General features: G+C 53.2%; 1 long non-coding RNA gene across 5 annotated transcripts in view; it reads left to right on the forward strand.

Moving 5' to 3' along the window:
• The first annotated feature begins 8318 nt into the window (after positions 1–8318).
• LOC146439379 (uncharacterized) overlaps positions 8319–24564 on the forward strand; it is a 43121-nt gene continuing 26875 nt past the window's right edge. For 3 of the 5 annotated variants that reach the window (XR_014850777.1, XR_014850774.1, XR_014850776.1), the window contains exons 1-2: positions 13833–20213; positions 24310–24403. This is a non-coding gene — a long non-coding RNA (uncharacterized LOC146439379). Of the gene's footprint in view, positions 8520–13832; positions 20214–24309; positions 24404–24564 lie in introns of those variants that run through there. The other 2 variants (XR_014850775.1, XR_014850773.1) reach the window with 2 other exon arrangements.

Below are 24564 nucleotides of genomic sequence, written 5' to 3' on the forward strand. Positions count from 1 at the left end.
AGACTGAGGCTGGGAGACAAGCAGCCCCGTCTCGTGGCCCTGTGCCAGCAGGGTGGATGGACCCCGGAGCTGGGGGAGGCAGCTGGTGACTTTGGGGCTGAGAGGAGGAGGAGGATGAGAGAGTTGAAACCCCAGCCGAACCGGGGTTGATGCAGCCACAGACGGGCCGCATATCCCGACTGGCAGGGCCGAGGGCGCCGAGCTGCACATCCCCGAGCGGGAGGCTAGATGGCAATGTGGCCGTGATGGTGTGCCCGGCAGGCTGCCCCGTGCCCCGCGCTCGGCGGGCCCCTAAGCCTGACTGACGGCACGAAATCGCTGCACACCCAATCCCCCTCGGTCAGCACGGTCCCCAGCCGCCGGCCCAAAGCCGGGCAGCGCAGCTCCGGCCGGGAAAAGGTCCTGGGGGCATCGAGCCTCACCTGGTCCCTCGGGAAAAGACCCGGGGAGAGCCAGGGAGTCCGCATTGGAGCCCTGTCTCCAGGGAAGGTTGTTCAGTGAGCAGGGGCATCAGGGTCACCTTCAACGTTTGGGTGAGGGCGTGCTGGGCTGGGAAAATCACTGGGAAGATGGGTCTGTAAGCAGCATTCTGACTCCCGTGGGGCTGGTAGCTGCTTGTGTTGGGGGGAGGAGGGACAGCAGCGGGATGCTGGCTCATGGATTGCAGGGGACTGCAAAACAGGAGTCAGGGGTGGGGAGCAGGGAGGCACAGCCTGGCTCTCTGGTGAAGCCCTGAGCCCGGCCACTCTCCTGATGCAAAACAACCCCTCAGAATGCACTGTCACTCCTTGCCAGGGTCTTTCATCTAGAGGCAGATGCCAAATCTCCTTCCCTGAGGGAAAGGCATGCCAAGCCTCAGGTTTGCAGGCTGAGAAGGGATTTTCCACTCAGCCGTACACAGAAGCAGTGGCAGGACCCTGCTGAGCCATTCTGATGCAATGAGTGAGGGCTGTCATTTTTTAAAGTGTTTGCATCTCATCTGAACGGGGCTCTGCTGTTTAGGATTGACATTACCCAGGGAGAGCAAAGAGGACAGGGAAACAGCTGGACACTTATTTATATCCTGCAGCTACTGTTCAAGATAGACAAGGGCGGGGGAGAGTGACCATCAGAGAAACGGAATGGGCTGGACACTTGCACTGGGAAACCCAGAGGGGTGAGAGGGGGCAACGAGTTGGGAGTGAAGGAAGGGGGATAGGGTTGGCACTGCTGCCAGGGCAGAGCCCCAAGGCTGAAGCTTGTGTGGCTGCTGCCCAAAGGGCTCTCCCCTGAATGTGTTAGCACCGACTGCAGCTTGCCAACTCATTTTCTGAGTAGTTTTGCCTGTTCTACAGCATGAGAAATGGAGTGGTGAATGACACTGAATCTAGTCTCAATGCTGTTGCAGTGGTGGAGCCCCAAGTGAGCATACCAGGCTGGTCAGCTTATCTCGGAAGCTGTCAGGGGTAGAGGATGGAAATTTTCCTAGGCCTGTCACAGATGCACCCTCTAACAAGAAAATAGAATTGGAAACCTCAGGAGTGTCTAGCCTGGAGAAAAGAAAGATTAATGAGGGCTCATGACAGAAGGATAAAAAGAAGGATGCAGAGAAAACACATCAGGCACATCCATTCATCCTCTCAGACAGTGCAGTAGAGTCACAGTTCAATCAAACAGGCTGTCGAAGGAAATAAAATTACTTCTTTTCATTTTCCCTTTCACCCAAAACACAAGTTGCCTCATGAAATTCATTGCTCCAAGGCTTTACTGCTTAACAGAGCTCAAAATGAACCTGGATGCTCCCCTCCATGCTGGATACAGTGGGTGTGCTCAGGATAAATAGTACACACACCCTCCTCAGAAGTGTGGGAAGTGATGTGCCCAGTTATTGTGGCACACACACTAAAGACAGGCTGTCCCTTGGGCCTCAGAAATATGAGCTTGCTTTGCAAATGTCTGAAAGCTGTAAACTCCATGAACCTAATGCAGTTCTTTAAAAAGAAACATGCAAGCCCCAAGGTACAATGTGGCCTAAGGCAGAGACTGTGAAGAACATCCAAGGTCTTTTGGTACAAGGCTGTACCCCAGACCCTGCTCACTTTTTAGCTCAAATGAGCTGCTCTCGTAGCTGTGGCTATGGGTGTGCAGTGTGAGGGGCACTGGTGAGTTTTCCCCACGGCCAAGGCCAGGCTGTGGACCAAAATCTCTTCTTCTGATGGACCCCAGCTGTGACTATGGCACCCCAATGTGGTTTCCCATATTAGATGCATCTCTTGGAATTAAAGGATTTGTTGCTCCAGCTGGTAAGACCGGATGCTAATCCTGGATGAGGTAAATCTTCCTCCCATTTCTGGGGCAATATGATGCGGTGGTTGGAAGTCATGGTGGTCCCTCCTTGGCTCTGAAATGAGCAACATTTTGATGTTATCAGGATCAAAGTAGCAGAAGTCAAGCATTAGGGGTGGCATGTACTGCTGGGGAGCGTGTTTAACCCACATTCAGGAGTTAAGAGGGGCTTGGGTGTTCCCTGATGTTCTGGTCCTACCAAGCCTGGTCCTGCTCACTCAAACAGGCACCATATGTTGGGATGGGGCAGGGGGAGGTACAGTGGGTTGAGTGATGCTCACCCACACTGATGCCCAGTAGCAGCTCCCTGGAGGCACTGACAACAGTAGAACACTCTTCACAGGGATGGCAAAAGCTGAACAGGCCAGAATGTGTTTCTTACCCTCATGCTTCAGGCCATCCCTAAGGGAGCCCTGCCTGGGGCACTCAGGTGCTGTTTTGTCCTGACTTTTCCCCAAGCATCTGCCTGGGATGCACAGGAAGCTTGAGAAGGCGGTACCCATCTCCAGTGCAGGAGGGCCTATTACTTCTGCAGGATGAGCTTCTGGGGTTTTGTATTTGTGCATGACTGGAGCAAATACAATGGTTGTGTGCTGCCCAGCCACCTAAGCTTTGCTCCTGATCATCTTTACTTTCCTCTTTAAAGGAAGGCTCAGGATTCCCTGTGGGTGTCTGGAGAATAGTGGGAAAGGCTCCAGTTCATTGGAGGCAGAAAACTCTTTGCTTGGAGGAGCAGACAAAGTGAGGAGAGGAGGTGGTAGGATGATAGATGTTATCTTTGCCCTTCTTTCCTGACCCTGATGCTTGGTTCTTGGACCTCCTTCCAGAGGCCGTAGACAGCTCCAGGAAGCCTCCAGTGTGGGTTTCACAATGCTAACAGCTGTAAATAGCTGGTTTAACTGGCTTCACAGGTCTGACACTTTGTGTGGGATCTGCCTTGTGGAGGCCTCACCTGCAGTGGGGTGGGCTGAGGACATGGGGACCTCCAGGGCATCAGATCCAGCCCTGCAGAGGCAGTTCCCTTATGAAGGCTTGACAGCTCAGATGGTGGAACCTGGGGGAAAGGGAAGCCAGGCTGTCCTGCCTGCAGGGGAGGATCTCCAAGCACCCATTGGGCTCTGTGGGGCAAGATCCACCCTTCCCCTGCTCCCTGGGCTCCCTTCACTGCTGCATTGCTTGCAGGCAAACTCAATGGCAAATGACTGCCAATGCAGAGCAGTGGCTGGCAGGCAGTATCTTGTGTTTCTGTAGAAAGTTGAGCAAACATTAAGACTTTAAAGAATGGGGAAATGCAGAGTTAATGGCCTGTCCCCTGCAAATTTTGGGCTACCTGAGGCTGAGCTAAACTCCCTTCTACAACCTCCAGCTACACTGTGGAGTGGTTGAAGGAGGGGGAAGAGCCCTGAGAAATCCTTGACAGATGGCATCACAGGGCAGGGAGAGGGACTGCAGGGAGAGGCGTTCAAGTTAAGAGCAAAGGGGCTGCATAACCCCTTTGCATAACCCCTGGGGGGCATATACTGTGGTTTTAGGGCAGGTATTGTAGGCTGCTCTGGTGCTGTGCAAAGGCTGAGTGCTGCTGAGAAATAACACAACTACCACCCCAAGGAACTCCTGAGTTGGTGTGTGAGCTCTGTGTTTCCTGCACTTCAGCAGCCAAGCTATTAATGACTAAGGGGACAACAGATTCCACATGAATTCTGCCATAGCTCTGCTTTTTCCTACATGGACTAGATGGGGTGGATACAGGCTGTTGATCATGTCTAGGGATTACAGTTATATAGTTTATGGTGGGAATGCTGCTGTGACACTTCAAACGATGCTGTGCAGAACTGGACCAAAGATTTGTGTGGTCCTTGGAGAAAGTCTGAAATACAGGCATGCTAAGAGTGGTGCAGATCAAACCCAGGCTGCATTTAAGGCTCCAAAATCTGCCACTTTGTTATGGGTGATCCCTAGATTCTAGTGAGGCAAGTGAGGCTGGTGTTTGCCTTTCTTTCTCAATCCCTCATCCCACCACTTACCCTAGTTGCTCTCTTGTGCCCATCCCATTCAGCAGTGAACACACTCAAAACCAGGCCCAGGTGCTGGTGGGACAAGCCCAGACAATTAACCAGTCATTCCTGTACATCCCTCTCACCTGATTTCACTAGGCTGTGCCTCAAGCCCACCCCATTCTCTCCCCCTCCACATCACCTGTATTTAAGGGACCATTCACGCAATAAGCCAAGTCTGATGGTTCCTATGTGCACCTCTTGAGATGCACCAGATTTCAAGACACACCAGATTTTAAGACAATCTGAGGAAGGGGTTACATTGCAGACCATATGCTAAAGCATCTATTTTGACCGTGGGCTCTCTGGTCCCAGGGAATGCAGCAGGAGTGCTGTGCTGCAGTTATCTCCCCACCAGTGTTGCAGACCCACAGCAGGACTCCCAGGGGTTAGCTGACTCAGTTTAACACACCTGGCAGTGAACATGAGCGGTGGATAACTTACCTAGGGCTGACAATGTCCACAGCCTGGAGGCTGAGTTTATTGACCCAATATTTGTAGGGTCAAGTGCTTACCTGGTGGCGTAATGCAGCCACACCTCACTGGCAACACAGCCCCCTAGCTCTGCCCCGGTTCTGCCTCTGAGCACTAATCACTGGCCTTCCTTTTAAATTAAGGGAATCCAGGTGTTTGAATGGGATTTGGGTTGACTTTCTATCAAGTCTCAACCCGGCTTGGGTGCTGAGGGGCTGTGGCAGCCTGTGGCTCAGCTGTGTTCGGACATCAAACCCAAGCCGAAAGACCCTGGTGCCGTGCAGAAGGGTTAACAGTCTGCTCGCTCCCTCTGTGCTTCAGAGAGCTTTGTTCATTGGAGTATTAAATTCCACAGCTGTAAATAATCTGCAGCAGGAGAGATTATCAAGGCCTTGGGAAGAAGCAGCTTTTATTAATAAGATCAGTTGTCCCTGCAAAGCATCACGTAGTCGCTCTCCACCCTTTCCTCGCTGTTTTGCCAGGCATTGCCAAGGTCGAGTGGCATAACTTCCCCACCTCCATCCTGTGCCACCTATGCTCCTGCCATGCTCCCTCTGTCTTGCTATTGCTGATCAGCAAATATGGCTCTTCATGAGAACTGGCAGTGCAGGCTAGAAATGATCCCCACTTTACCCTGAGATGTAATTGTGGTTTGACATGGCCAGGCTGCTGCTAGCCAAGGTGGGAAGGTGGTGGGGCACATCCTTGCTGGGACAGGAGTGTGGTGCTGCTCGCCATCATGGCACCTGCCTCTGTGCCAGGCTGGAGGCTGCTCCACCTCTGACTCCTCCAGGGGTATGGCTGCGGGGGACGCAGCATGCAGGGCCTGGATGTGGTTTTCTATGGCTGTCCCAGGAGCAGAAAACAGGCCTAGCAGGTGTTTGAATAGAAACACATTCCTGATGATTTAGGATCGTGTGGTTTGCTGTCTGGGAGCTTTCTTCCAGAGCATCCTCTGTGAAGGCAGGAAGATCACAACTGCCCAGGGTGGACTAGGCTCTAGCCAGACAACCAGCCTAAGAGAGGCTTTTTCAGATGGACACCAGGGCTTGGCCCCCTTTCAAGCCTCCCAGTCCCAGGGGATTCTTCACTTGTATGTGAGGAAGAATCCCCTTGTCTAAGTCTTCCTCAAACCCTGCTCCCGCTCACAAGCAATTTCCCGTCTTAGCACATTCCCAGCAGTGATGGATCCCCTCTGCCACCAGAGCTGAGAACATGGCAGTCGAGTTTGCAGCGGGACATCAGGCCGTGTGGTGATTCCCACCTACAGGAGGTGGCTGTGGCTGCAGTGGCTCCCCACACCATGCTGCACTAGCCCACCTGGTGGAGGGCCCTGCTGAGCTTTTAGCTTTCTTTTCTGGCAGAGATGGAGAGTCAGCATGACTGTACCCCTAAACATCTGTAAGCAGTGCACAGATATCCTCCTTCTCTTCTGGGAAAGGGATTGGTATTCAGGGAGCAGCAAATGCTTTAAGCTTAGGGGAGGGAGTACCCCAGTTTGCAATAGGCTTTCAGGACACTGTTGAGTATTGCAAGAGCACCAGACCCATGGTAAGGCCCCTGAGAAGTGAGCACCAGCTCACCCTGCCACTTCCCACTTTCCTGGCAAAGCTGCTGAGTTCAGAGCTAATCCTGGCCAGGCATGCTTTCCCCCCCATGTCACTCATCCAGCTCACTTCTCCTCCTTATATCCCCAAAGAAGTCTGTGCCCCGCTGACCAAAACATCACTTTTAATTAAAATGGTTCCCCTGCAATGCATTGTCTGAATGTCTCCAGTTATTCCCGCTGGGCTCCGGCCAGAGGGATGTGCGGGGGCAGATTATCACGTCAAAATCTCTCCAAACTGCAGCCACAGAAAGTCAGAGCAGGAAAGCAGCTGATGGCCTCACTGCCCTGCTGCCAATGGGCTCTCACCAAGGGAGAGCTCTGCCCCAAGGAGGCCTGGGAATGAGACACAGTCTTTCTCCCTGCAGAGGCGCGTGGGACTGTGGATGTCCAGGGGACGCAGTGAATGAATGCTGTGAGCAATACAGTAAGCTTAGGGGTCACCAACTCCCCGGGCCTAGCTATGTTCCTGCAGGAAAATCAAGCTGGCAGCCATGTGCTGTGCATGGTGGGATTTGGAGGACTCTCTCCGAGGCCCTGAAAGGAGTTAGGGTGGGATATCCATTTGGGTTGGTAAAATGGAGAAGGGAGGCAGGTCAGTAAGGGTATACAAAGGATTCCCTCCTAAATGGAGACAACTTTTTCATCAAGGTTGCAGGGCTTCATTTGGGTTACCTAGGAGATCATCTGGAGCAAGGGCTACCTGCTCCAAGGCAGATTAGCTCTCAAGCAAAACATCTTCACCTCCCCCTGCCCCCAGTGTCCTGCCAGCTTTTCCAGGGATGAGAAAAGAAGAGGATGCTGAGGATCAGTAACTCCTCTGAGGCACCACATGGAGCCATTCCTCCCACTTCTTTGAGAAGGGTGGGTGCCAGCTCCACCCAGAACTGCTGCTGGAGTTTCCCTGGGCTGAAGTCCTGCAGTGGCACAGCTGCTGGTGGTCCCTCAGACATGCTGCAGGCTTAGCTCTGAGCAATGGGAATTGCCAGGGTGTTTCAGCTCTTGCCATGAGTGTGTCCCCCATCCTGACCTGTGTGGGACATACACCACATGTGGTTGCTGTGACCCTCACACCTCACATGTGGACGCAACAAGTGGGCACCCTGTGCAGTTGGTGGTGTGAAAATTATGATGTTTTACGCCAGCCTCTGCAGAGACCCCAATGCTTGTGTTTTGGGAAGTAGAAATTCAGCCTTCTGGCAGGAGGTGAGTAAAGCCAGGGAGGAGCAAGGAAAAGCCCTTGCTCTGCAGTGGGGAGGACTCTCTGAGGGGCTTGAAACCCATACGGATGTTCTTAGGAGCCTCTCCTCTGTCGGGGTATTATTATAGCAGCCCCCACTGTCATGTGCTGCCATAGAGCAAGAGGTCTTGTGCACTCTTATGAGCCTGTGGCATCAGCTAGCAGTAAATTGAAATTCTTTTCCTCCTGGACATGCTGGGCTGAATCCATGGGCCCTTATGGAAACTGCTGGAACGTGTGTGTGCTGCTTTGTTAAAGTATGTAGCATTTCACCCCTGGATGGCGGGTGGCAGGAGTCAGGCATGCGCCCAGTCTGCAGTTTCTCCCTGCTCCTGTCAGCTTTGCTCTGCCAAGAGGCCCTGTGCGTCCCCTCCTACACAGCCTCCCCATGGGCTCGATCCCCATGCCCATGCCCATGCCCATGCCCATGCCCATGCCCATGCCCGTGCCCGTGCCCGTGCCCATTCCCATGCCCATCCCGCTCCCCATGCCCATCCCGCTCCCCATGCCCATCCCGCTCCCCATGCCCGTGCCCATGCCCGTGCCCATGCCGCTCCACGCCGCTCCGTGTCCCTGCAAGGCGGAAGGCGGCCACAGGGTGTCAGGCGGGTGCCGGGCTGCCTTCCCACGGAACTGGGCTGCGGGACCGCCGGCTTCCTCCCGCGGGACCGGCGATCCTGGCGGGCCTGGGGAGCACGCCTGGGAAAACTGCAAATGAGGGGCAGGGTTTGCTATCACCCACACCCCTGAGCGCGGCTCTCTCCAGGGAAAGGATGGCTTCTGTTCCTTTTCCACGTAGGGAGGGAGATACCTTTCCCAGGTGCTGTGTGAGTTTTGCCCGGTCTTTCAGAGGGGGGGAGAGGAAAGCTGGTGGTCTCCCGTCTAGAGCACCCCAGGTGAGATGAGCTGTGTTGGGCCTTAGCGTCTGGCTGCGGAATGCAAAGGAAGGCTGCCCGGCGAGGGGAACAAAGGGCCTTGGATAGCGAGCAGGGAGTGTTGGCAAACACGGCTGCCATTGCTCAGGGAAGAAAGCAGCTGAGCAGGAGTGTGGGGAGACACTGAGCTCAAGGGGCTGTGGGTTCCCAGCAGCAGAAGAGGATCAGGAGGTTTGTGGTGCTGAATCTCCCTTGGCAGGCACCTGCTGGGCCTTGAATCAAGTTCAATTGTGCTTCTCCCAGCTCTCTGCTTTGTGGCTGCACTGCGTGTGGGGGGGAACCCATTTTTCCCACTGCAATTTCTTGGTGGAGGCGGGGGAGCTGGTGCAGAGAGAGAGCAGGCTGGGGAGGATGCATCAGAGAGTGACGTGTGATGCTGGAGTGAGCAGTGGCCCAGCCTCGCTCAGGTGCAGTTCTCCGTGCTGTGCCTCACGTACAGAGACGCTGTCTATCCTCCAGCTATTTACCACCAGCTCATTTTGCAAACTCTGCACTCACAAGATTTTTTTTCCCCTCTTTCCCTCCCTCTTTCCCTTCCCTGTAGCGATGCTCAGTGTTCCCCATTCAGCTTCAAGCGCAAGGTCTTCCACCTGCACAGGCATTGCACACACTGACCTATCTCCAGGTTCTGTTGGGCCTGTCCAAATTCACCCCTCTCCCTTTCTCCCACACCATTGGGACTTTAGTCCTGGCGGGGGGGAACTGGTGAACAAAGAGGGAGGCTGGTGCGAGCTGAGATGCTGCCAGGGAGGATACCTGACCAGAGAGGCTGCTGCTCCTGCTCACACACTCATGAGCCTGGAGGTCTGGACCCTGCTGCCCTGCAGGGCTGCTTGCTTCCCACTGGGGTGTGGGGTTGCCGTCTTTGCTTACTGGGGATAACTGTCCTTTGTTAGGGAGGAGGAAAGGAAGGAAAGGAAGGAAAGGAAGGAAAGGAAGGAAAGGAAGGAAAGGAAGGAAGGAAGGAAGGAAGGAAGGAAGGAAGGAAGGAAGGAAGGAAGGAAGGAAGGAAGGAAGGAAGGAAGGAAGGAAGGAAGGAAGGAAGGAAGGAAGGAAGGAAGGAAGGAAGGAAGGAAGGGTCATGTGGGACTGGGGAGAGTCCCCTGATGTGGGAAGGCACAGGAGTTTATTCCTGTGGGTATTGGTAAGGGATGTGGAATAAGACCCAACCAGGGATTGCCCCATTGTGTGCTGAGGAGGGAGAATAGAATGCTATAAGGAGAGGGCGGTGGGAGTCTCAGCCATCCCCAGCGGATGGAAAGGGATTGCCGAGGAAAAGGGGCTGCCCCTCAGTGTCTCTTCCTGAAGGGGGTTGCTTGGCCCTGGGAGGGTTTCTTCCTGAGCAGGGACTATGGCTGACGGCTAACACCCTTCTCCTGTCGGGTATGTGCTACTTTCAACTCCTTTTTTAAAACCTAAGGCCCTTGACTTGTCTTAGGCTTTTATCTCCCCTATCACCCCCATGCCGAGAGCGAGCTTTGTGGTTTTAAGGAGGTGCTTGGAAACACGAGCTGGGGGTTTCCCTAAGGTTGGGAAACCAGACAGCATGGGCAGGAGACTGCTGTCTCTGCTAACTCCTGATTTCCAGCAGACTGGGTCGCGGTGGGGCTGACCGCTCAGCTCTTGCCTGTGCTCACCCCCAGGGTGGCGAGGAGACCACCCCAAATACAGCTGGGGCACACCTGAGCCTGGGCTGAGGGGCTGTACGGAGCGATCTCACCTTGGCTTTAAGGGCAAGCACAGGATTGCCGTTCTGCCTCGTGGGAAGTCTCGTGTGGGCTTTGGGAGCGCCGCTGGGACGAGGGCTCGCCGTGGGCTCGGCGCTAGCGGGCAGGGGTCGGGGGGCGGCTGGGGGCAGCGGGGCTGGGCTGGGGGAAGCCCGCGGGCCGAGCGGGGCGCCGGGCTGGCCGTCGCACGCTACGGTAGGTGGCAGTGCCGCCCGGATTTTATGAATGAAGGAGGAGGAGGGGAGGCAGATGGATGCGGGGAGGTGGTGATGGAGAAGCGGGGGGGCGGGGGGGGGCGGAATTTTCTGGCTGTGCTCCGGCCTCCACCTCCGTCCCCCTCGCCCCTGCGCCAGGCACCCTCCCCCCTCTATTAGCATAGGCCTGCCCGGTTTACATGTCGGGCTGCACGTTGCCGCTGCCGGATCCAGCAGCCAGCAGCGCTGGCAGCCGCCCCGAGTCAGCTGCTTCCCCGCGAGGAGCGGCGGGAGCCGAGCGGGGCGGGCGGCGGGAGGCGCCCGCGGGCACCGCCGTTAAGGTGTCCTCACGGAGATGGAGCTGCCGCCGCCGCCCCTCGCCCGGCACCGCCGCTCCCCGCCGGACCCCGAGCTGAGCCCGCCCAGGGGCGAGCGAGACCCCACAGGTTTCACGCCGGGCTGCCACCGTGACTTCGGGTCCCAGCGTGGCCCAGGGCTGCTCTCCACGAGCCTCTCGGTGGCCTGTCGGCAGTCCCAGGGTGGGGATGCTGGGAACAGGCTGGGCTTTGGGGGGCACACCTGCCTCGTGCTGTAAACAAACGCCGTTCTCCTTGCTGCCCATTTCCATACCCGGCCCCGCAGGGCAGTGCTGGGGCATTCTCCTGCAGCTTCTCTGTGCCCTGGGGCATGTTCACAGCCCCATATCCTGCTCTCCAAGCACCCACCACTTGCATTTTCCCCTTTGGTGGGGAAACCCAGGAGAAGCTGAGTAACTCCCTGACATTTGCTGGCAAAGGCAGGAAGTGAGGTCTGCTTGGTGCTTTGACATAAGGAGAGGAAAACCCCTTTTTTTCCCTTTGTTTCTGGGGCCTCCAAGGCTCACCTGGGACTATATGTGTTGGTCATTTCCAGCTGGATCCGGGATTTCCCACTGTAGGGACTAGGACAATAGCTTCACCGGCACAGCTGGGGACGGGTGACTGAACGGAAGAAGTGACTGTGCACACTCCCATAGCACACAGCCCCTCTCCACCCGCAGCGGGTGTGGATCACGCCTGCCTGCAGTGCACCATAAACAGCCCTTGCTGTTCCCAGGAGGTAGTGAGCTGGGGCAATCACTACTTTCCTATCTACCTTGCTCATGTGTCACATGGGGAATAAAATTTCCTTCAGAGGCAGCTTTGTCTGCCTGGTCTGGTGAGGCTTCCTACTGGGGAGCATTGGAGGTGCAGAGCTACTCAGGGAGAGCTCTGGATGAGGCCCTGAGAGAGGTGCTTCTCCCAGAGAGAAGGTCTAACATGGCTTTTCCAAATAGCACATTGACCCAGTTCCTGTGGGGAATACCTACCCATGTGCCACCCCCATGCCACTATGCAGGAGCAGAGCTGTCCTGTGGTGGGGGCCAGGCACCCTGCAGAAACTGCAAGCACAGTGCTTGCAGTGGCTGGGCCAAATTTTTCAGCAGCACCCACATTACTTAGGGGATAAACAAGGATGGTGCTGCAGCGCTGACGCCCTCAGCATGGCCAGCTGTGCTCCAGGGATGGTGTCATGCAGATCTGATGGTGCCTTTGGAACTGTTTGTGCCCACTGGACCTGCTCTAGCCTGGATAATCCCACCTCCCTGACCTAAATCCCACAGTAGTTTCAGCAGGACACAGGGGTTTCCATCACGCCTTTCCTGAACCAGTTAGGTAGGATTGCTGTGTGCTGGGAAGTGGTTAGTGTATAGGAATCCATGCTTCTGCAACATCCTGGATCCTGCAGGATCCTTCATCCAGAGGGCAAGCAAGAGGGGAACTCCATCTGGTGGAGTGAGATGCCCCTGAGGCCAGGAGGGAATGCAGGAGGAGAACAGGAGAGCCTGCAGTGATATGGGTGCTTCCACCTTGTGGTTGGCAGGAGGTCCCTGCCTGGTTTTGCACTTTGTGGCACGTCCAAGCCACTGACATCACAGGCCTTGATGGGGCTCGAACCCAGGGAGGACAAGGGCACACCTTATCACCCTGTGTTAGCCTGGCTCGAGGAAGAAAGAACATCTAAACTCCAGATGAAGCATGGAGCAGAGCCCAGCTGCTCGGCTGGGCCCGCAGTTTCTCACCTCCACCCTGTGACCAGCATTAGCTCTTGCTGCTTGGCTGCCAGGAACTCAAACGGTCCCTTGCTCGGACAAGCTGTCAATCCAGGGATTTTTGTTTTCATATTAAACCAGCTAAGTATTCAGAATCAGTTCCAGCTACCGCCATGGGGAAAGCAACTCCAAGATACATAAATCCCTGCCAGACCTGCCTGTGCTACCTCTGAGGCAGCAGTGCTGCTGCTCTCTGGTGCTGCCACGAGTGGGTGTGTGGCAGAGCTCCAATCTGCCGTCGGGCACTCACACAGTGTCCAGCCAAGCTCACGGGGAGAGGATCTCTCTGCAAACCTGCCAGCCAGCACACAGGGAGCTTGCCCTGATACCACTCCGTTGAGGGGCGTCCAAATTAGTGCCCAGATCTCTGTCCTCAGGAAGTGGTTGGAAAGGAGGGGATAATGCCTGCCTGCAGCCTCAGGTGGAGGGGAGCAGGATGAAGGAGCTGGTGTGCAACCCATGATCCTGTGCTCAGGTCCCTGTGGCTGTAGGTAAGAGAGACCCACTCCACATCCATGCATGGGGCAGGATGAGACCTCACCGTGTAGGACAGCCATACTCAGGCCATTTGCTGCGTGCCTGGCACTTTGTCTCACTGGGTTTTCCCCATGTGGTTTGCGGGACCTGGAGCTTGTTGGTCTGCTGGGCACACCACACAGCGTGTCCCTTTTCCAGGGTGAGCTAGTCTGGCTCTCCCAGTCCTGTTTTGGGAAGCAGGGATCAGGGGAGCACGCCCTGCCGGGCACGTAGGCCATCCTTGGGTAATGACTCTGGGTGTTTGGCCGTCTGATGCAATGAACTAATTAGGAATTTGCTGTCACCACAGCTGGACTCACCTGGCTTACACGCTACAGCCGGGTGATTCTCACTCCGTGTGACAGTCCTCCAGCCTCACTGGGCACCAGGAATAGCAGTGAAGGGATCACATGGCCACTCTGGCTGTCCTCCCCTGCACTATGACAGCCTTCTGGCAGCCACACGTGCAAGCGTCATAAGGTGGCTTCGGCGGCCCTGGAGGAATGTGCTCCTTCCTACCAGCCCCCGGGACAGGCAGGTGATGTGTCTCCTGATGTACCGGCAGCACACGTGGCTGGGGCGTGGCCCTGGCAGCAGGGAGCGGTGGTCATGGCACCCTCCTCTCTGGGATTCAACGAAGATAGCCAAGGGCACCGCGGTGACCGAATACCTTTGGAAATGTCTCCCTGGTTCTTTGCAAAGATCCTCCAGCCAGGCAAAGAGCTGAGCAGGGCAGACCTGTGCTCCATGCAGCAGGATAGCATCCTGCTGCCTGTCCAGGCACGGCCCTCTGCTTGTGCTGCCCCTGTAGTGGGTGCCCAGCACCTGTGAGGTGGGGTAGGCACAACATAGGAGGACTCCACTTCCCAAGTAACACACAATACAGGGAATCATTCAATGCTGATGAATAATTTTCATACCTGTCCAGGTGCACAGGCTGCATAGTGGGCCTTCAGTGCTGATGCTAGCTCAGGCCATGCCAGTATTACTGGGTTTTCCCACAGGGAAGCCCTGGAAAGAGCCCACTCCCAGCATGTCCCAAGGGCTGGTGTCAGTGAGTGGACATGCTGGGAACCACCATGGTGACTGTGAAGGTGGGGGGTCCTGAGGAATACATGCTGGGCATAAGCAGAAATCAGCCGCAGCTGCTGGAAGAGCCTCGGAGAGGAAAAGTATTCAGCCCACGGAAAATGAATTAGTGTTGACGTTCACTGAACACTTGTTTAGATTAAGCAATATGGCTCCAAGTTGCTGAGCTGTGGGGAGCCGGTCACCACAGCGCTTACTGGATGTCTTTCGGTGTTGCTGTTCATGGCACTGGCCAAGGGAATGAGTGGTGGTGGCCCTCGGGAGCCTCCTCCTCCACACCACACCTTCTCTCCCTGGTTTGTCCTCAGCCAGAGACCTGAGGCAACTGTGGTTTTCCTTTCCAGAAGTGGGTGCTCTGGGTGATGCCCTCTCCCAAAAGGCATTTGCAGCATTTGCAAGGAGGCTGTGGTGGGGCATCTGGTTCAAGGACTTGCTGAACATTTCTGTGAGTGCTGGAGATCAGGAGGTGACAGGCAGCCTTGCCCCAGCTCTGTCCCAGCTCTGCTGGGATGGTCATGCTGGGGTCCTTGCAGTCATCAGGGCATCAACTCTTCTACCAACTTCCAAATGTAGAGTTTAGGAAAGGCTCTAGCTGGGGACTATGGGCTACTCTCCACTGGCACAAACGCCTTGTAGCAGTTGTGTATGTGGCTCTGCCAGCTGGGCATGCAAAAATACCTTAGAGGCATGGAATAAAACGTATTTATTTCTTAGAAATCTGTATAAATTGGAACCATCTTCCAACAAGAAGTGCTGAGTTTGGTTTCCCAATGTAAAGTGGCAGCTACAATGAAGAAAAAGACAAAAAAAGGCTGGACCACCCACCGTCTAGGGAGAGAGTGCCCTGGGCCCCTGGGGTGTTTGGAGGAGGAACCTTCTGGGCCCTGGGGTCTCTGCAGGTGGGACGCTTGCTGCCTGCAAATGCAGGGAAGCCTTCCTGCAATCCTCCACAAACCCAAGAGAGCCACCTTAAGAGCTCTCCCTCCATAGGACCAAACAGGATCCGCCAGGCGTTTCATATACCATATTCTATAGCCAAGGAAGCCTTAACAAAGAGCCGTACGCTCTCACGTTTCGCTTCAGGCTTCTCCCTGCTGCAGCTGGAGCTGAGTTTTTAAAAATCTTTGTGTCATTATTTCGTTCCTCTTTTGATTCAGCCATCGAGGGACAAGGAGATGCCAAATGAAAAGAATGGGCATTTAAACAGAACTAGATTGAAGAGGCAGTGTGTGTGCCGAACAACAAGTCTTTTTACATTTCATATGATCTTATACATGGGCTCCATTCAGTATATTTCCCCTCTGTTTCATTTGAATGTACAGAATTAGCCATTCACATCCTCTGGAATTACGGCTCTTTAACATTTCCATTCTGAGCTGCCTCCATATTTTGGGGGTTGGGAGTGTTATTAGCTCAGCTGGGGAAGCACAAGCTGAGGTCAGAGCTGGTCTTGCAGGCTGGAAATGAGCTTTTTCTTTTTTTGGAAAGTGCGAGATTTGATGCTTGATGACTCCGGTCAGAAAAATATATGACCATACACAAATATGTGTATGTGCTAGAGCATGCATGGATCTGGTTTCAGTGGAGGAGGTCTTTTTTCACATTAATCTCAGTGAAGTTATTTCTTTAGACAGAAAAGTGAGCCTCAGTTTTCGGATGTGGGGTGAGCTCTGTGATTACTTGAGGTCACACGCGTGGCCATGTCCTTATGCATGGCTGCTGCCTCATTGTCTTCTTGAAAGACAAATATCAAAACCAAATATTTACTGTGCTATTTACTAAAGCTCCCTGGATACTGATACAAATTTAGAAGAGTTGGCCCAGAAAACTCATTCAAACTGAGCTTAGAGTCACAAGAGGAAAACCGTGAGGGATGTGTGCGTGCAGCTAATTATACTGAAAAGCTCAAGACCTGGTATTGCTGCCCTGAGCAACGATGGGACTGTGCAGCAGCATTGGTGCATCCTGCAGCCTACGCTGCCTTTCCTGAGAACCCTGCAGCATTCCCATGGTGTTACTTACACACATCACCAGAAGGTAGAAGGCTGGCTTGGGAATGTTTCTCTTTTGAATCTGCCTTTTCTAGGCTTTACTTGTCTGCTGGCACGCCTAAGCCAGTGTCCTCTTTGGGGGTGTTCCCCCTTTCCCCAGCATCTACATGCAGGAGGGTTTATTACCAGACAGCTGGGATGGGAAAGTGGGAACATTCTGCAGAGAGGAGAGAGTGGAACCTGCCGTGTGTCTGCTGTCTGCTATGCAATGCCTGTGTGCTGCAGAGAGGTGCTTCCCTTGGGGGACCCACAGGCTGTGGACCAAGTGGTCTGCAAGAACCAACATCCCAGGAAGAAGTCTCTGCCTCCTCTACCACTCTTTTTTTGCTATATATTTAAGTTTTTCTATCTATGGCTTCTGCATCACCACTTCCTCAGGCCACTTTCATCTGGAAATGAGGACAAGGTGGCAAACAACAAACATGGGACCCCAACAGGGCAAATAAACCCAGGAAGGTTGAGTGTGACTCAGAAGGCAGCAAGGCTCCCATTTTCCCCCTTACCTGGCTTTCTGTAAGGCAAGATTTAGCTTGCCTTACAGAAAAAAGCTTGCCTCAAGGGCAGGAGCACAGACCTGGGGGCTTGGAACATCATGCTCTGCAGGTGATTGAGGCCAGCTGACTTCACTTTAATACACAGCATCTGCTAGTGAGGACTTACCTGAGCCAGGCACAAATCCCAAGTCCCCAGTCGACCACCCCTGAACCAGTCAGACACAACCAGGCTGCAGGCTTTCCCGGAGATCCCTTCAATCACAGCCCCCTGCCTTAGTTTAACCTGGTTATTTATACCTTTTCCTGTGTGTATTTAATTATAGCAAAACCTGGCAATACCGCTGTGCTTAACGGTCTGTTGGCGTTTCCATTATGAGCCCAGACTGGAAGGGATTATATAGCCTGAGTGTTTGAACTGAGCCTCAGACAGAGACTTGGCATAGACTTGCAACCCAAATACAGAGATTTTCAATTGGCTAATGGCAGTTTTGAAAAGGGAACATTTTTCACATGCTTAGGCCCTTCCATTTGCCTTCCTCTGTTTTAAACTCAGCAAGCAAGGAGTCGTAATTCAGCCTGTTTCAGCAGTGACTCATGTTTGTTGCACAGTGATGCCATAACCAGCCAAGGCAAAGGCTTCTGCCTTAAGAGGAATTACACACAGGGAGATGCTCTTTCACTCACCGGAGTCACACCATCTGTGCATCCTAACTGCAGCTGCCACGGCCAGCACGAGTTGTCTGACCACATCTCATGCTCTGCAGTGGAGACATCCAATGTCACCAAATGTCCTGGGCTTCATGAGCAGCCAATAGCACTTATAGGTCATCAGTTGTTTCATCCTCAAGTAGATGAATCTAACAGGATAGCTCGATCAAGTCCTAAAAAGACTTTTTCTTCCCATCAGCTCTATGGGGAGCCATGGGTGATAGGCTCAGGCAGCGTGTCCACACTGGGGATAGTCTGGTGGGACCAGTCACACTTGAATGGCATCTAGAGTAGCTCCCGTGGTAGGATGTGGTCCATCCATCTATCTCCACAAGATTTTTCTCTAACATCATGGAAGGCAGAGTGAGAGGAGGCAAAAAGCTAGGTCTTTTTCTAACGCACAGCAGTCTTTGACATAGGCAAACCAAGTGATTTGCCTATGGTCTCCCAGTAGGTGAAAGGGAGCCTTCCCTGGGAGCAAACCTAGATCTGCACTGCACACTGATGCCTCTGCAGTGGGCCTTCCCCCTTCTGAATGCATTAAGTAAGCAATTTGATACAACAAGCAAGAGAATATCATGTTTTGGGAAGAGTTATAAGTCAAGTCAGCCGGACACCAGCAAAGAAAACCAGCTAGTGAATGAAGAGAAGCTTATAGCAAAGCACATGTCTTAAAACCAGCCTTTCTCTGCAGAAAGTTTGCTTTTGCCCTCAGTGGAAAGTGCTCTGTACCTGTGTCCAGTAGAGAACTGGTCCATCCATTGCTGTCTCCAATCTCTTGCCTCCTGGAGCCTGAGTGGAGGGAGGTGAATACCAAACCCTCTACTCAGCTGAAGGAGAAGCATCAAGGCCCAAAGCTGCTGTATTTGCAGCTCATACCTGGAGGGATGCTATGCAAGGTGCCCTGGCTGCTGCTCCCCTGGAGCTGGGGCTGCACTTTGTTCCCCATCTTAGAGATAGTGGAGTTGGGTGAGCTCACTCAGGCTGTGCCAGGCGGCTGCACCCCCGGACCTGGGAAGGGCTGGTGGGGACTGGACAGAGGAGACAGCTCTGTTCCCACCAGGACTGTCACCATGGGAACTTTAGGGACTGAGGCCATTTACGGCTGGTTGTAAACCCTGACTCTGACAGCAAAGCCTTTCTTTGCCTTTTCCTCTGGACTTGGCCGTGGCTGTCTCAGAGAAAGCAGGCTCAAATTCTACCTCCGGCTGGCTCTGCACACACATCCCCTGGCACCGAGCGCTGGCCCGCTGCGTGGGAGCTGCTCAAGCCCAGCAAAGTGTCCTGGCTGTCTCTCCCAGAGAAATTGGAGCAGATGCCTGAGGTTGCTGAGCACCACAGGTCTGACAGCTCTGCAGACACCTGTAGATATGCAGGGTGAGAGTAATGGTAGGTTTGCAGTGCCATTGCCCCTTGGAGGAACTCTCAGATCAACTCGTGAGGCAAACAGTCTCTGCTAACGTCTAGCTCCTTTCATAAGACTCCCAGCTTTGAGGCTGGAAAGGCTCATCTTTCGGCTTGGCCAAAACTGAAACTGCAGTGGTGGAAAGACAGAGAAACAGCTGGTAGGAGCCAGCTGGTAGGGGAGAAGTTGAGGGCAGAAGGACTTCAGCAGCCAAATCTCATCTAGTCCTGATGCCAAATGCTCCTGTGAAAGCCACTTGGGTGGTGCAGTTTCTGCAGACTACCCCAGTTCAGATGCCTGCCTGGCCTTCCTCTAGAGAGAGAGAGATTAAAACACAGAGCTGGAATTGATGCTGCTCTGTCTCCTGGGAGCTACAGTCCAGGTAGCTCATGACCCTCTTGTCCTTTTACAGGCTCAGCATCCTAGCTGGACCACTGATCCCACTGTTTGCCACGATGCCCTGCTAACAAAATGTGGTGGCATGACCATGGTGCTGAATGGGAGCCACTATGGCAGGGGAATGTCTGGCAGGGCAGGACTTGGGGACCAGGAGGCAGCCCTGGTTCTTCACGGTGAAGGCCTGGGGGAGGGAGGGCATTTTGCCCAACTGCCTGGCTGTCAGGAATTCAGGTTTGTGTTAAAAAGTAAAAGCTCCCTGCAGAATACAGAACCTGCTGTTACAGCAGAATAAAAGATTCAATACTCAATACTTCACTGTAATTTGGACTCGATGATCCTTGTGGGCCCTCTCTGACTCATGATATTCTAGTACAAAGAGAAAGCTCCAAGAGATACTCTCAAGCCACTCCATATAGGAAGCCTTTCAGGGGAGAGCTGCCCACAGATGCTCCCTTTCCCAATGGCCCTCGCATGCACAAATACTCTCCATCTCAGTTTTCCCCACAGCTTGAGGTCCAGCTCTGCCCATCATGTCTGCCAGGACCGGTGACCCCATCTGCATAGGAAGACATCTCCTGGCAAAGTGATGCACTTGGAATAACATGGACCACTGCTTTCTCCATTCTTCTTCTGCTTCATGCACCCTGATTTCCATGGCAGATGAGTCACTGGCTGGCACTTTGGCTGGAAGATGGATGAGCCACCCCCATGCTGCTGACACAGCCTGAATACAGACTTTCTGCTCTCGCCCAGGTATGAGACCAGGAAGAGGAGATGTGTTTCCTAAGAAAAAGTGACTGGATTTGTTCTGGTCTTCCTGTGTGATTCTGGGAGAAAAATGAAAAGGCCTTGCTGCTTTGTGAGGGTAAGCACTGCTTTTTGTGTGTGTGTGTTGCTTTTTTTTTAATTATTATTATTTTTTTATTTTAGGAAAGTGGTAGGAAAATTTTCCTCCTTAAGGGAAAAACAAAGCAAAAGCAGAGACTGGTAGTGTTGGCTGCTCATCCATGGTGAACAGTGGTCCCATGAAAAGCTAATATCTGTTTGCATTGGTTCCTAGAGCTAATGAAGTATGACTGTGAAGGGGGCTCTTAATGCTAGAATGCTAGTGCAAAGCAAGGCTCACAAGCTTCAAATGTTTTCCTGGATGGTCTCCAAACCTCCTGCCCTCCTTTAGGCTACAGCTGAGGCTGGAGACCTCAGAGCTGCGAAGACTTCAGTGCAGCTGCTTCCAAGCAAAAACAGAGCTTCACAATGAAAATAAATAAACAAATGGTGCTATTCTGAGCCTCAGACACATTGGAGGGTTTCATTTGCACCACACCATGCCGGATGTATTCCTCCCTGTTTGGGAGCAGTGTCCTTATTTACAGTCTATTACATTCTGATGAATTCCCTCTTCTGTCTTCCAAGACAGGAGCCTGCACACCTCTGGGAGACTCTCAGCTCAAGCTTAACGGGCTCTGCTGGTTTCCACTAGCAGGGCATTGTGGTGCAGGACTGATTCACCCCCTACCAGGATGAGCACTCACAGTGTACTTCCATGACATACTGCTACCCCTCCATGCCTTGTGTTAAAGAAACCTTTTTGCAGATGTGGTCTTGTCCTGACACCCCCAAAGTCTTACACTCCCTGTGCACCTTTTGGCTGTCACCTCTGCCTACAATGCCATCCAAGACCTCCTGGTTTAACTGAGTGCTTGCTTCATTTATTGCTGGTAATACTCAGCAATAAGTGGCTGACCCCTCCTCCTGCCCCTCTCCTTGTTTCTTCTGGTTCTTGGGATATCCCATCTTTCTCCAGGGGTGCAGCCTTGCCGATCCTCTGCATCATTGTGCTGTGCTCTCAGTTGGTTGCATTTCTTCATGCTGAGTCCTCATGAAAGACCTCACCTTCCTTTTCCCTCTTAGATTCAGTCCAGTTTCCCTTCACTCAAATTCCCATCCCAAATCCTCCCTTCACCCAGTAGTTTCTATGTTTATGTCTCTTGGTCCAGTCAGCCCCTTTCCCCACTGCATGTGCATGCATTGCTCATTCTGCCTGAGCCAGGATGGGGTGTGTGAGGTGGCAGGAGCTGCCTAGTCTCAGGGATGGGCTGGACTTGTGATTTAGATTGCAGCGATCCACAGCTTTGCTTATCTGGAAATTCTGCTGAGTCCTTGGCTGGAGTGCATCCTGAAAGGGAAAAAGTTTCAGGGAATTCAGCCGGTAAGCTCTATAAGACTGCCTTAAGGGAGCACATGTGAAATGGAATATTTCAAAGACTTGGCTAAGTTTGGCGGCAGCAAAGGGTGCATCTGGACTAAACCAAAGGCCTTCCCTGCTTCTCCTTTTGCCAAACTTCAAGTCCGCATGCCAAAAACATGCAGCTTGAAGAGCTCTTCAAAGAAAAGGTCATCAGATTTCTCTGTAACAAAAGCAAGAGAAACCAAAGCATTTCCCCTTACGATGTTCTTGGAAATAGATGAATCAGGTTGGCTGAAATTATATATTTATAACTATATTTGCTTAGAGAGTTCAGCATTAGGCAGCTAACCAGCAAGATGAAGTTCAACCCAAACATTTTAGCATGGTCTAGTTAAAACCAGCTGAATAACAGCGCTTGGCATGGGAAGAGTGACTGCAGATCCACAGTGCTGGGCAGGAGCAGGCTTACCTGCAAGGAATGTCCCTTGTATCATTGCTTTTACAGAGCTGCTGGAATGGAGATGATGTTTGGTTAGGATGAAGGAAACTAAAACCTTCATCCTTATTTGCCTTCGCTTTCTTTGTCCTCCAAGCCAGAATGACAGTGCCCAGCCTTTAACCTGTGAGTGGTATCCAGGCTCCAGCCTTGGTTTGGAGATGACACTTGGAGTGGCCATAGTATGATTTCTTAGGCACAGTAGAGTTGGTCAGCTTGTACCAGTGCTTTCCTCATGACAGGTCTGAGTGGTGGTATATCCTGTAACACATCCTGCATCAGCAGGAGTCTGTGTGATCCTTACAGCAGGGCAAGGAGGGAAGGGAAGAGCATCACAGACCAATGTGTGCTGGGAAGTGCAGATGTGCAAGAGGATATGGCAGAAGATGGAGGCTCCAGGGGCAGGCAGGGCTGGACGAGGCTGTACCACTTCTCAGGGCTGTACATGATCCTCTCCCATTTTTCTGCAGTGTGATGAAATGGTGCTTTACCAGCTTCTCTTCTGGTGGTCTGTAGCGTGTCTGTCTTCTGTCAAGCTGGGAAGTCAGCATCCCAAACAGAAATGATGCTGCCAAGGACTGGGAGGAACTTGTACTTCAAGAAGACTGGCACTGGAATGTATAGCTGGGCCATAGCAAATGGCACAGGGCTGCACTGCAGCAGTGGAGGTGTTGCAGAGGATGGAAGAAGCCTTAATTCCCTGTTTAGCACCAGCCACTGAACACTGTGCACTGAGAGATGGGTACAGATGCTGCATCAGCACAGGGCCCTTTTCCCTCCTCTCCGTCCTGCACCGTTGCTGTGACCTGGCACAGGCCACCTCTGTCACAGATGAGGTGAGAAGCTGACCCCACTGTGGTGGTGCTGCTGTGGGTGCAGACAGGGCTGGGAAGCAGTACTGCCCTTTGCAAAGGTGCTGTGTGTCCTCAGAGGTGCTGGTTTTGCTCTGCTGACAGTTTCGCATGAGCATTCCTTTTCCTCTCTGGAAGACTAGCCTCTGAGCAAGGAGAATCTGGCAGTCATCCCAGGCCCTGCTGTGTCACTGGGGTGTTTGGAGAGGGAAGAGAATAGCCCAGGAGGTGGAAAGCAGGAGCTCATGGTCCAGCTGCAATTTTCACAACAGCCTCCTTACTCTCCATCTCTGCCATAGGAAGGGCTCTCCATGTCTCCCAGGTGCTCAACAAGGAGCAAACTGCGCTTTCCTTTCTGCCCATCTGCTGAGTCTGTGGCATCTCTCTCCCATTAAATATTTCTTGCCATTGGTGGACACTTTTGACAAAAGAAGAATAAAGGAGGGACATGCGAGGGCCTGGACAAGGAAATAAATATTTAGACTCGGATCCACAGAAGATAATGTAGTGCTTTGCATCTGGCTGCCACCAAGATGTGATGAGCAGCCACTGAGGTCAGGAGAGTTTCCCCATCCTTTGCTTGGGTGGCTTGTGGGTGCTCAGCACGGCCCCAGCATTGTGGTACCTCCTGCCAGCCTCGGTCATCTCCTGGTGTTCCTCAGTTTGAAGCTGATGGAGGCCAGGGATGTGAGTCACTGGCCTCCTCTGGCCTTCTTCCACGTGCTCCATTTGGTGCTGCTTTGTGTGTGTGAGAGCGTGCTCCCCTCTCCCAGCTGTGCGTGCCTGCCTGCCAGCACGCCGCTGATCCAATCTGCAGCTGTGCTGGTTTGCTCCTCTCTTCTAGCTCTGAGAGTCTTGTTCATGGATTAGGGGGAAAGAAGGAGAAGGAAGAAGGGGAGGGAGGGAAAATGAAAAATAAATTAATAAACCAACAGAGTTTGCCTACTAGATGCCTAGAGATGTCTAGTAGAAGGGGGTGTTTTCCCCATGGGCAGCATGGTGTGGTGTGGCATCATCCCCACTGTGCCTTCACCACCAGCAAGCAGAAGATGTTGCCTCCCTACACCTTCCTGGAAAATGAACTGGGGTCCCTGTTGGAAGTCCCCGTGCTTTCCTGGGGGACTGCTAGCTCCTATGGGCACCTCACTGATTCCCAAGAAATACCAAGCCATTGTCTCATGGCTTTGCACCCAATTATGACGGGGCTGCTTCCAAGCTCTGCACGTGATGAGGGGGTCACTCATCCTGCAGGCAGATGGGCTGGACCTTCCTCAATAGGCACTATCAGCTCTTGACCACAGTGTATGTCCTATAGAGCACAGAGATGGTGAATACAGAGCTGGACAAGCCCCACCAGTGGGAGTTGGCTGGCAGCTGCAGAGCTAGGACACACAGCCTCATGACCTGACCTCCTTCTTCATTGCAGAAGGTGCCCAGGAAGTCTCCAGCTGTGACAGTTTGCAGGGGAGCCATGAGACATCCCAATGGGAAGAGTCCCACGTGTCAGGAGGTGTTTGGAGGTAAGTTCTGCTCTTTGCAAAAGGTTGGGGAGGGCCTTGGGGTGGACTGCCCAGGATCCTGGTTCCTATGGCATCCTACAGACAGCATAATCACCAGAGAGTCTGTGGGTCAGGAGGTGAACTGAGTGACATTTCTGAGAACTCAAGTGGCATCCTCCTCT

Source organism: Lichenostomus cassidix, chromosome 3 (genome assembly GCF_008360975.1).
Source record: "Lichenostomus cassidix isolate B80296 chromosome 3, HeHo_3.0, whole genome shotgun sequence".
In the NCBI taxonomy this organism is placed as follows: Eukaryota; Metazoa; Chordata; class Aves; order Passeriformes; family Meliphagidae; genus Lichenostomus; species Lichenostomus cassidix.